Genomic DNA, 12525 nt, shown 5'->3' on the forward strand with positions numbered 1-12525 from the left:
GGTCCTAGCCCCCATGGGGAGGTAGGCATTCTCGATCTCTCACAGCATACCAGCAGCCTCTCCTCTCCCCACCAGGAATGCTGCAGTCCAAGAGACTCAGTCATTGAGGCCCAAAGTCTCCCTGCTTCTCTCAGTGACGTAATCCCCACAGGATGGGCAGTGAGCTCTGAAATTACGGCAATGGCACCCTAAACACTGTGAGAATTTCAGAAAACCTGGTATTTGGCTGCATATAGAGTGAGCATGAAATCATCTTGAGAAATTGACTTTCACTGGGTCTAATCTAGCGTGAGCCACCTCGTCCCAGGCACACTCCTGAGAACTGGAGCTCATGGCTGTTATCACACTACAGTAACTTTCCTCTCCCTCTCTGGTTTCAACCCCTCATTCCTCTTTCTACATAAATAAATAATAAAAGAATAAAAGAAGCCACTGCAAATCCTTCTGATCTGATCCATGCATATTAGAGAATATTTCTGCCTTTATCCATCAATAAGATTGATAAGAACATAAGAACACATAATAATACATACGAACATAAGAACACATAAGAACAATACGTAAACTAAAGAAATGGCAGAATCTGGACTAATGATACTTCTTATCCTTAATATATAATGATATTATTTACATTTTTGTCCAAGAGAAACTTGTTGTTCTTAGGTTATTTCTGGCTTGCTGTTGATTTAGACTTGCACATCTATGAAGCTATCAGGTTGAACTGTTATTTTACTCTTTTCTTTTCCCATAGAACACTTTGCTGAGATTACTAACAATGAAACTGTCCTGTTCGATAAGTGTGACCACCTCAATAACTACCTTACAAAGAGAGGAGAGTATGAGTCCAGGTTGACTGATTCCAAAACATTGTGGTTTGGACATGGTACTCAACACAGAGCCTCAAAGTTCAAGAAAGGAGTTGTTGGAGCGCCAGAATCATTAAAATTCAAATAGGCCTGCTCCATAAGTACCTAATAATTATTGTCAAATGATTTATTCAGGTTAAAAAAGGAAATCATGCTTACAAATGTATTACATGAATTTACTTCAACTTATTCAACCGATATTTATATCTGAAAATATGAAGCTACTTATACAAGCAATAGAGTGGTTCTGGAAATTATCTAATCTGACATTTTTGATTTTCAAGTTAGAGTCATTCTTTCAGTCATAGGATATTTCCTTGTTGGATGAATCCATCAGTACTTTTACAATCCATCAGTACTTTTACATTTCACAGAAGTTTTGGGTAATTTCCAAAACTTGTATTTCAGTCCTGCATGCAACAGACATTAGACGCTTCCTAGCCATGTGCCAGGGCCTGCTCTAGTGCTGTGCCTCTACAGATGGGGATGTGAGACTATCCTTGACATCAGGGGGTTTATATGCCTTGAAACTAATTTACATTTGATTATTCCTCCCCCCCTTTTTTTATTTTTGCTGAGGATGATTAGCACTAAGCTAACATCTGTGCCAGTCTTCCTCCACTTTATATGTGGTTCACCACCACAGCATGGCTGACAAGTGATGTAGGTCCATGCCTGGGATCTGAACCCATAAACCCAGGCTGCTGAAGTGGAGCTTAGCCACTATGCCATGGGCCGGCCCCTGATTATTTTCCTTTTACTCTTTGATACTTTCAATTTCTTCATTTCCTTTGTGCAGTAAAACATGTTGAGATGACTCCTCATACATTTTAAAATTTGTAGCATCATGAATTTGTTTAAGAAGCTCTCCTTTCCACTCCCTCAACGTAAATGCTTTATGTATACAATGTTTAAAAATGTCCAAAAAATTTCAGAGTTCAAATATTTTCTATTTTTTTATTTTGATTTTAAGTAGCGAAATATGTTTTTAATGTAGCCATTATTTGAAACATGAAAAATATACACTATTTCAAACAAGCATTATTGAAAACTATATCAATTATCTTAAACATAGATTATTTACACATATAGAAAACAAAAGTAGACACAAGCCAAATTTAACAAATATTAACAATTTACTCTATTTGCGTTAATAGGCAAGAGATGAAGTCTAATTTTTATTAATTTTTAAAAAGGCAGATGTGTGCTCCAATGCCACGCAATAAGGAAAAGTGTTCTAGATGGCTCGCCGTCAGCACAATGGGGCAGTAGCAGATGTACCAATCAACAGGCACACTGGGAACAGCTATGGCTTCTTTGGCCAATATAATTTTCAACATAAGTTTTTACTAGACCTGCCCACCTAATCTTTTTTCCCTACTCCTAGCATCTGTGGATGCCTGATGCAGTCAGTTTTTCTGAATAATCAGATTTGGAGATAGCAATTCACTTATTCTGGATTAAAAGCATTTTTACAGTTCACACGTTTTGCATTCCAGCTGCCACCTACTGTTCCACAGTAGAGCTGTTTCGTCCTCCTCACTCCAAAGCAACTTCCCCAGTCTACTAATTCAGTTTTTGAAACACAGCTTTAGTTTTTGACTGAATTCTCCCAATTGCACACAGAATAACAGCCAGACTCCTCAGCATGGCAGACTGTCGTCTTTACACTTAGGTCACAGTCCACACCCTGACCCAGTCCCCCGGCGGGGGGGGGGGGTGTCAGATCCTTAGGCTCTGCCTGCCTCTGACTATGCTCTGAACATGGCCTCCACTTTCCAACTCCCTGTCATTTCAGCATCTTGAGATATTAAACATTTTTCAATACAGAACTCAAGTGCCATTACTTGTGAGAAGGCTTCTTTAGTCCTAACTGGATTGTCCTTCTATGCCCCTGACGTGCTATTCATTTGGTATCTTATTTTAGCATATGATTTAGAAATCCTGTTATGCTTTCATTATAGTTAATTTTATTTTTCCTGAATTATTTACTCTAAAATCTTTTAAATTCAGGCTGTGGAACATTCAGTCCCCAGAATATCATCCAATACCTTTATGTTAAAGGCTTGCTGAATTGTATTCAATATAGAAATTCAGAGTTATTTACTGTCCTTGTTTAAGGCCAATACGCATCTTGCGAGCAACTCTAAGATCCCCTTGTCTAGCTGCCCTCTTGTCTCTTAGTTTCTCAGTTGTCTTGCAGACCTCACACGTCCAGGACACAGCAACCTGGGACATATCAAATCCCCACTGTTGCAGAGTTGAGGGTGAAGAGCCATTAAACAGCCATTGACCATTTCTGATGCAAGTCAGGAAACAAATGGCTTTTGGTATAAAATTTCTGATGCTGAAAATAACTTCTTATACTGAGGAGAAACTGGTACTTATGGATAATAAGACAAGTCAAGTTTACACTTTTGGTGTTTATTTACTTGCTTATTTCTAACTTCTGGAATATAAATGGCTTATCTTAGACTTTCTTTCACAGTTTTGAATATTTCTGCATACTTTAAACATAATAACACAATTAAACAGCTCAATAGGTATCTAATGAAGTAATAAATCAATGAACTGAGTCATCTGTGCAAAACTACAACCATTTCCATAGCCTGTTGGAAAAGTGTTACAAAGTGCTGCTCGTTTAAATTTCACCACAGTGTCAAATTTCAGTCTGAATTTTTCAAAGCCCCTGCTATTTTAACCTTAACACAAAAATGTAGACATCAAGTCCAAACGCCCAATGTTGAAAGGAATAAAGTCCACTGAACATTAAGTGACACTGACAATCACGCTGGGAGTGCTCACTAGAAGTCTCAATAGCGTTAAGAAAATGTAAATGAAAATGTGCTGTAAATGCTTTACACATGGGCATTTTATAGCCCAAGAAACTCCTTCCAGGTGAGCTTAGAGAAGTATATAAAATCTATGACTTACACATTACATAGGCAATTTATAGGAATTATCAAAAATAATCAAAGGATACACCTGAAGTCATTTTAGTACATTGACGTCACAGTCTGATAACTAAAAAGAATTGTAAATATTGCCACCTTAGTTTTAAATTCAATTTTCAGGATATATAAACATGTCTCAATTTCATTTAATATTTAATATTTTATTTAATAGTTAATTTTCCATTTTTAAAAATTCCTGGAATGTAAATTTTAGTCAGAATTGTTTTAAAATACATTTTATAAGAATATTATTTTCCCATTTTCTTTATTATATTTACATTATCAAATGAATACAATTCTATTTTTATTTCTGCTTGATTTTTGGGATTATTCCCTTCCTAAGCATGCATTTCTTACAATTAAAATGAAAAAAAGTGCAAAGTATCCAATAAGTAATGTCTTTCTATGAAATTATTAATGTTTTATATGTAACAAAGTATTTCATAGTTCTAAAAAATCCACTATTAGGCAAACAATAAATGTGTGTTACAAGCCAAGAATTATGTTAGGTTCATTTATTATCTCATTTACCCTCACAATTTCCCCAGGCAGTGAGTAACATTATCCCCTTTTTTTGCATAACAGTAAATGTAGGCTCCAGGAAGTTCAGAAACTGGTTCCAGATTCAGTCCAGTGAATGATGGGGTTGATTTAAGAACCAAACTGCTTTACACCAGAGCCTGGGGTTTGACGTCTTATCGTTCGCTTTTAGAGCAAGGACCTCTAAAAATTAGACAGGAATTTCCAAAATGTTTTTCTACTCTATTCCTCACAAATATAGGGAATGAATATCTCCCTGAATCAACTATGGTGATTTTGACACTTGTCAAAATAAAAAAGGTAGCTCCTCACAAAAATGTTGTGACCTTCCTAGTCTAAATGTTCGTCATATCTTCTGACTCCTAACCAAACTGTATCTCAACTTCTTGTTAAAATAGTATTCAAGCATCAGTAGTGTTTTTGTATGTCTTTGTTTACATATGGTCCTAGCGCTGAAATTTACACAAGATGACCAAATATTATGACCCAGTCCTCCTGAAGCCAAGTGAAGAGAACTGCCATGTATTGCGTGCCAATTATATGCCAACCACTACAATAAGCATTTCAAATTCTTTCATTTGATTTCTTCCTTTTGTTAACTCTGCTGTATAGATGAGGAAATTAACATGTGGTAGGTCACTTGTCCAACTTGCAGTGGTAGAACTGAAGCCAAGTCTGTCTGGTTCCGTTATCCTGCATGCTGCACAGTCAGGGCTGGAATGGAGAGCACTGCCTGCACCAAATATTCTTCCAGTGGAGCAGTTGCTGACCTTATTTATCACTGATATCATTCTACAAATATTTATTGAGTGTGTTCTATGTGCCAAGTACACTTTTGGCCTGGGTGACTAAGAAATATATGGCCCTTGGGCCATGGAGCTCCTGGTCTTGTACACCTACAGAGGTTCTTACATCAAGAGAAACAGGGATGGTATCACATGCCATTTTGAACTTTTGCATTAAAGTCATTAACTTGCATCAGTATCATAATTTATAATTTAAAACAAATTCTGCTACCTCTTGATATACACTAACTAGACTGAATTATGAAGTTGAGACTGTATGGAACCAATGACTTTAAGAAAGTATTAAGTGCCTTCCTGGATTAGTTATACTCTGCAATATACTCACCACACATTGTTTTCATTTAAGCCTCAGAAACTTCAGTTTAATTTACTATAAATAAAGTGTTAAAGGAATCTGCACATTACATAATGTTCAATCTGTGATTTCAAAGCACATACTATTTTTCCGAAAAACAAAGTCCGTCCCCAATCAAAACAATCCCAGCGAGATGGTGGAGGTGGTTGGAGGAGTGAGAAGGTCCCTCCAGTCAGCAATTGGCAGACGAGTGGCCAGGTCAATTCAAATGCTCCTGCCCTCCCTTGCTATTTTCTCTAGAAGAAAACATTCCCATTTAAAAATAGGCATCATTGCAATAAAGAAGCTTGATATAAAAATATTATTTCCTATCTATCTTTTTGTAGGTTATAGATTAATTATGGCAATCGATATCATAAAAAATATAGATCTTACACATAGCAACACTGAAGTGAGAATCAAAATGCGTCCTCTACTTAAGCCAAAAACTAAAAATCTTTAAAAGAAACATAATGGGCTTTTTTAGTACAGTAAGCAGCATACCTACAATTCAAAGGACAAATAATGTTATATAATAATCGGGGGGGAATGAAAGTGATTAATTTGAATACAGAGCCAAAATGCAACAGTGTTGTAATTTAGAGTAATACAGATTTTAAAAGGTGCATTAGAAAACTTTAAAACATTGAGAAGTATGACTTAAAAACTAAAAAATTATAATGCATAATTAGCTCTTAAGGAAAAAAAGAGAAAATAACAAAACAAAGGGTGAGATAATGTTCCCTCACTTTAGTCCTCAGAATTATCTAAATTTTCCAGCTGGAAGCATTCTTTCTATACATGCATGCATCCATAAATGGTTAAACAGTTACCCTCCAAATTCACTATGATATGAAATGTAAATTAAGTATAAGGAGGACCTGATTAAAAACAACCAAACAAAAGACAAAAGAAGCAACGCTTCATGATCTAGACAGTCCTTTTAAGTCAGACATCAAAGACAGGTGGATATAAGCAGTAAGATATACATGGGAGTAGACTGAGAGATGCTATTCTGCAGACTTCGCCATTCTAATTTGTCTATGTAAACACAGCTACATAAATTCTGTAACTATTTGTACATAGCTATAAATATAAGCATGTGTATATACACATATGCATTTAATTATTTACTACTTATAATTTGAAGTGATTTTTTTCCAAAGACTCAGTATTTGAAATGAGGGAGAAAACTCATTTTAAATGGCATCATTTGCAAATACATATGATGCTTTACAAGGGACCAGATGAGTATAAAACCACAGCTTCTGTTTTCATTTTTAACAGACTGTTGTAGGGATAGATACTAAAAGATTGCATTTATTATATTTCTGAAATACAGACAGTTTTCTATAGAGTGAGAACAATGATATATTTTTATAAGTTCTTTAGTGCAAGTGAGTCTCCCAGTAAGTGTTCATGTCCCGTACAAGTTTTTCACACATCAAGTTTTTCTTGCAAGTGTAACAATGAAGAAATCTCCAACCACCATTTTTCCTGCTTATCTGACAGATGGAATATTATGCATAGTGTTGAAGATACTAAAGGGAATTCCAGCTGGGAAAAAAGAGGAGAGGAAATTGATCCAAAGGAAATGCCTAAGATGCTTTTTAGGAAGCAAGGGCTAGCACATGCTGGTTGGAGGGATGGATCTGGTATCAGCAGAGAATGGCAGGAATTAGAAGGCATTGGCAAGTGGTTCCCATCCCTGGCAATGGCCCTTACTCCATATCTATGGAATCACAATCACCAGAAACAAAGGCCAAAGCATTCTTTTAACATTTGTATCATAAACATCCTCAATAAATATTTGCATTCCCTTTGCTTTCTGTAACTGAGCAGTAAAGGCTTTGGCCATCAGAAGTCTGGTTCTAAACCCTGTCCTACCACTTACTGAATGTTGATCAGGTACATGCTACCTACCTCTCTAACTCAGATTACTTATCAGTAAAGTGGGGATAGTAGTACAAATCCTAAGACAATTGAGTTAGTTAATATTTGTAAGACACACATACTAGAATGGACAATATAAAGCACAAGGTCCACAGAAAAGTGTTTATTACTTAATACATTGGAAATATGAGAATATTGAAATTAAAACATTTTGAAGATTCTAATTAAGTAAAAGTGAATGTCTTAATTTAGAATTCATCTTTCTCCTGTTCTGTTCTTTTCATATGTTTACATTTAAAACATATAATTTATATATATCTTAGTTTTTATCCCATTTACTTATAGTATCTGCCAGAAAAATGTTTTGTAATAGCTTAATTTTATGTGGGCTGAATGTATATAATTAGGTCCAATTTCTACATGTTGTTGCATGGGTATGTGTGTTGAACTGATTTATAAAATAAACTATTTATTAGACTGGGTTTTGCACTTCCAGATAGAGTCATATTTAAGAGAATACTTTTGAAATATTCCGGCTTTTTAAAGTAGATTAAATGAGAACAATAAAATCTATGTCGTTAAAAAATACTCAAAATGTTTCAAATATTTTGAGTTATTTAAATATAATCCTTGAGGCTTACTCAAATATATATTATGACTTTCACTTCTGTTATTTAAGCGAAGAATAGACACTACACTGAAGTAGTATCTGTGATATAATCACGTCCCATGGTACAGACTGGGATGACAACACATTTTTATTTTGTCATTTCTAAAAGTAAATGTAATGCTCATTAAACCACATAACTAGAAATATGGACTAGCAGTAAGTACGTACCTTAAATTCAGATTCTTTTTATGGACTCTCACTAGAGTTTAGTCTGCAATGGCATGGAGAAAGGCCTCTTTAAAAATAAATGAAAACCAAAAATCTTCTTTTTAAAGCTAAGAACTTCACATTCCTGAATTGGCAGTTTAGGCAATTTAGAAAAATCTTCCTGCCAAGGGCAACAAAAATAAGCTGGACAGAATATATAATTCTTCTTGAAGCAATTAGAGATCTAAAAACCTGGGAAAAACACAACCAGACTAAGAGCTGGAAAAGCCCAAATTCAGAGTTTTGCCTAGCATTCTGAGTGTTTTTGCCCCGAGTATGTTTCCTATTTGGAACGGTGTGCTGAGAAACTGAATAGCACTTTTTGACATCTCATGGGGCAAGTGGGGCAAAATATGGAGTCTGAGTACACCAAGGATGGTGGCCTTGGTGTTATCTAAATGGAAGCCCATCTTTGAATCACTGGATTATCAGAAAATCTCAACCACTGAAACTGGGTTAAAGAGATCAAAGATGGCCAATGCCTCCAGCCTCCTCACTGGAAATAGATAGAACTGTCTTTGGCCCTAAATTATGATTACAAATGTTTTCAAATACAAAGCATATCATCAAAACTAAAGAGGCACACAGGGCTGTGAGAAAACACGAACACAAAGGAACAGGAACCCAGAACAACAGGTACAGAATCACAGTGTCTTCAAGTGATGGAATAATCAGACCCAGAACAGAAAATAAATGTGCTGTACTCAAGGAGGTGTAGGACAAAATTGAAAGTTTCAGTAGAGGATTAGAAACCTAAACTGACCTAGCAAAATTGAAAGAAAACAAATAAGAATTTTGTAACTGAAAAATATAATAACTTAAATATATGAGTTTAACAACATATTAGACACAGCTTAAGAGAGAATAGTGAATTCTCTATTCTGAATAGAATCTGAATCTATGGTGAATTTCTCTATACTGAGAAAAGTATCTATATGCAACTTGCATCCTTAAAGTCAGAAAAAAAAAGCAGCACAGATATAAAATGCATAAGGAAGCATAAGAGAATAAGAATGCAGTGAATATTTAAAGTCGTAAAAGGAGAGGAAGGGGAGGAGGGAGTAGAAGCAATAGTTGAAAAGATAATAGCTCATGATCTTCTAACGTTGATGGAGGACAGCAATTCAATGAAGAGCTCCCAAACAGCAACACTACAGTGAAACAAAGAAAAACTGAAAATCCTACAAGCATCCAGAGGAAAAAGACAGATTTTATTCAAAAAAGAAACAATTATATTGACATGGTATCAAAAGAAACCATGGAATTCTGAAGACAGCTGAATTTCTTCAATGTACTGAAGGAAAATAACTGCCAACTTAGAATTCTATATACAGAAATAATATCCGGTAGATTATAGCATACATTCGTGCCTTATCAAGATCTAATATTTCCTGATGCTTTTTATCTTTTTACAGACAATGTGAAAGTCATAGTAGAGTTTAACTCCATTTAATTATTCCTTACTATTGTCTTGATGTATTTTAATTGCATTTTTTAAATCTGACAAATCTTTACTATTACTTTTTAATAGTCACTATTCATTTAGCTATATCCCCTATTTGTCATTTTATTGGGTTTTATTCCTTCTTTCACCTTTTATTGCACATTATTTTTCTTCTGCCTGAAGAATAGTCTTTGGTTTTTCTTTCAGTGAATTTCTACTCGTGGTAATTTTTTTAAGTTTTCATTTGATTGAAAGTATCTATATGTGACTTGCACTCTTAAAGGATACAAATATAAAATGGTAAAAGAAACAAGTATTAGATCTTGATGAGGATGTATACTATAATTTATAGCATAATATTTTTATATGTAACTGGTGGAATGAATAGGAGACAAAATAATCATAAATGATATAGAAGACATGAAGAATATAATTAATAAACCTGACCTAGTGGACATGCACATAATTCTTCCTAAAAAAATTACAGAATACATATTTTTTATAAGTACATGTGGAAATTTTATAAACAATAAATTTATGCTGAGTCAGAAAGAAAATACAATATAAAGAACTGATATATAGACTATAAATCTGGAGAACATTTCAATTAAACTATAAATCAATATGAAAAAGTAAATAAAAGTCTCCATATGTCACAAATTAAGAAACAGAATTCCAAATATCCCATAGGTCAAAGCTTGGGCACAGACAATGGTACAACTGTTGTGAGTGATATGAGGGTCTGGACTACCAGCTCATGCAGCTTACATGGGCTCTATGGTCCTGCTTGGACTGAGTCCTCAAGGTACCACTTCCATCTAACAATGGATTGCTGTTGGGTCAGCTGAGACCCAATGCATAATGGGCAGTTCTGGGTTTGTGGTCACTTGGTGCCCCATAGTCAAACATTCATCAGGCTTTATTACTTGCCTTACTCTGTCTGCCTCTGCTCCCATTAGTCCTGGCCTGCAGAGGAAGCCCACAGATGAAGTATTTAGTGATGCTGGTGCTGCTCAGACCCACACATCCCTGATGGCCCCATGAAGTGTGGGCCATTGAGCTCTCTTGTGGAACATAATGCTCTGTTGGGAGTTTTACCTTCTTATATCAATTCCAGCATCCCCAATTCCCTCAGCTTCTGTATTCCTTCCTCTTTCATCTTCCCTGGGTGGCTCCAGAATTTCTACCTTGCTCAGTCTTGCCCAGCACTTTTTCTAGGCCTTTAAAAGCTTCCCATCCCCAGCAGTAAGTGTGCCCATAATGCAGGATTCTTGCCAGGGAATTAAATATCACACCCCCCAAAAACTGTCCTAGTCAATAAATTCTTGTATAATAAGTTCCAGTTCCTTTGATCAAACACCCTCAAACTCTAATCCCCTGGTTCTTACCAGTAAATTAACAATCTTTCTGTAAGCTACCAAAGAGGCCCTCTGGCTCCCACACATAGCTATCAATCACTTGTTAAGGCCCTCAGTTTCTCCTTATTCATTTTCAAAGCATCAATTTGACTAAACAGTAGTGAGCCAACTCTGTTGACCTGCTGGCATCAATGTCCCCTTATCTTTCAAAGACCCAAATCATCACACCTGAAAGGACATACCACTCAGGGGAGCAACCTCTCTGCCCACTGAGTGGTCAGGGAACAAGTCCTGGCATGCCATTTTACCACTCAGATTATTCCTGGCTCCTAACTAACTTAGTTAGTTTGGGTCCTCCAAGAAACAGTCAAAAAACTAGCATTGGATGTGTAATTTACTTAGGAAAATGTCTGTGAGAGAAAAAGAGGAGGAAGAGAGAAAAGGCTGAGAGAGCCCCCATATAACGATGCAGATTGGACCCCCATGAGGAGAGAAGGAAGGAGGAAAGGTCCTAGGTGGAGTTGTAGATTGCACTGCAGTTCTAAGAGCGAACTGGCTGGGCTGATGAGCAGTCCTTGAGCCACAGTTGCCCATCAGGGAACTCCCACATGCAGATAATGGGCCTATATCATGACCCTCACCATGCTCAGTCATTGGTGGAGAGCAACCTGTGGGAAAACATGGCTTCACTGTGAACAGTGGTGAATTCAGAGTACAGCAGCAGGGCTATCAATCAATTACTCCTTACCGTAGGAGACTGGAAAGGCACATTTTCGTAGTTGTCACATCTTCATTCTGTGCCATCACCAGTCTCACTTATATTGGGTGTTGTAGTCTTCAATTCACTTTTACCTCAAGCTGAGGAAGTATTCAGACATGCCATGGAGGATCTCTGGCATTCCTCCCTGTCCAAATTGTGTTATGGCAACCCAGTTTACCCTTGATGGCTAGGGTCAATCATCCCAACTAGTACAGTCACCTCCTTTTAATGAGTTGGTTCAACAGCATGAGGTGGAAGTTCCAGCTTACAATTCAATAGAAGCATTCCTTCCTTGTCAAATAATACTCTAAACTAGCAGAGTCCAAACTGCAGAGACAGGAATCAAATGTCTTGCTAGTGGATATGTGGGGTAACAGTGAAAAGCCACTCCCCTCACCTACCCCCCAATACACACGCAATTCTGAGACCCATGAGTCTTAACTATAGAAGCGACAACACCATGCGTTAGTGTTATATAGGTAGGGACAGGTCTGGGGCCTTCCACTATGTCCTTCTTACAATAATCACTGTAACTCCACAGGCATAAAATCAATGAGGGGAATGTGGCCAGTTGCTATTAGTTGGTGATTCATAGAATGAATCACACCCAAGAGGACATTACCTTAGTCCCACTAAGTAATGATACTCAGCAGGCACCAAAAGAGTCCTCAACAGGCTAAGCCACCATTCTGT

At 36.5% G+C, this 12525-nt stretch overlaps 1 protein-coding gene across 2 annotated transcripts in view; it reads left to right on the forward strand.

Moving 5' to 3' along the window:
* VWC2 (von Willebrand factor C domain containing 2) overlaps positions 1 to 7979 on the forward strand; it is a 119911-nt gene extending 111932 nt beyond the window's left edge. The window contains exon 5 of one of the 2 annotated variants that reach the window (XR_011538994.1): positions 752 to 3581. The gene's annotated coding sequence lies outside the window, so the exon portion shown is untranslated. Of the gene's footprint in view, positions 1 to 751 lie in introns of both variants that reach the window. The other variant, XR_011538995.1, reaches the window with a different exon arrangement.
* The last annotated feature ends 4546 nt before the right edge of the window (positions 7980 to 12525 follow it).

The sequence above is a fragment of the Equus przewalskii genome, chromosome 4 (genome assembly GCF_037783145.1).
Source record: "Equus przewalskii isolate Varuska chromosome 4, EquPr2, whole genome shotgun sequence".
In the NCBI taxonomy this organism is placed as follows: domain Eukaryota; kingdom Metazoa; phylum Chordata; class Mammalia; order Perissodactyla; family Equidae; genus Equus; species Equus przewalskii.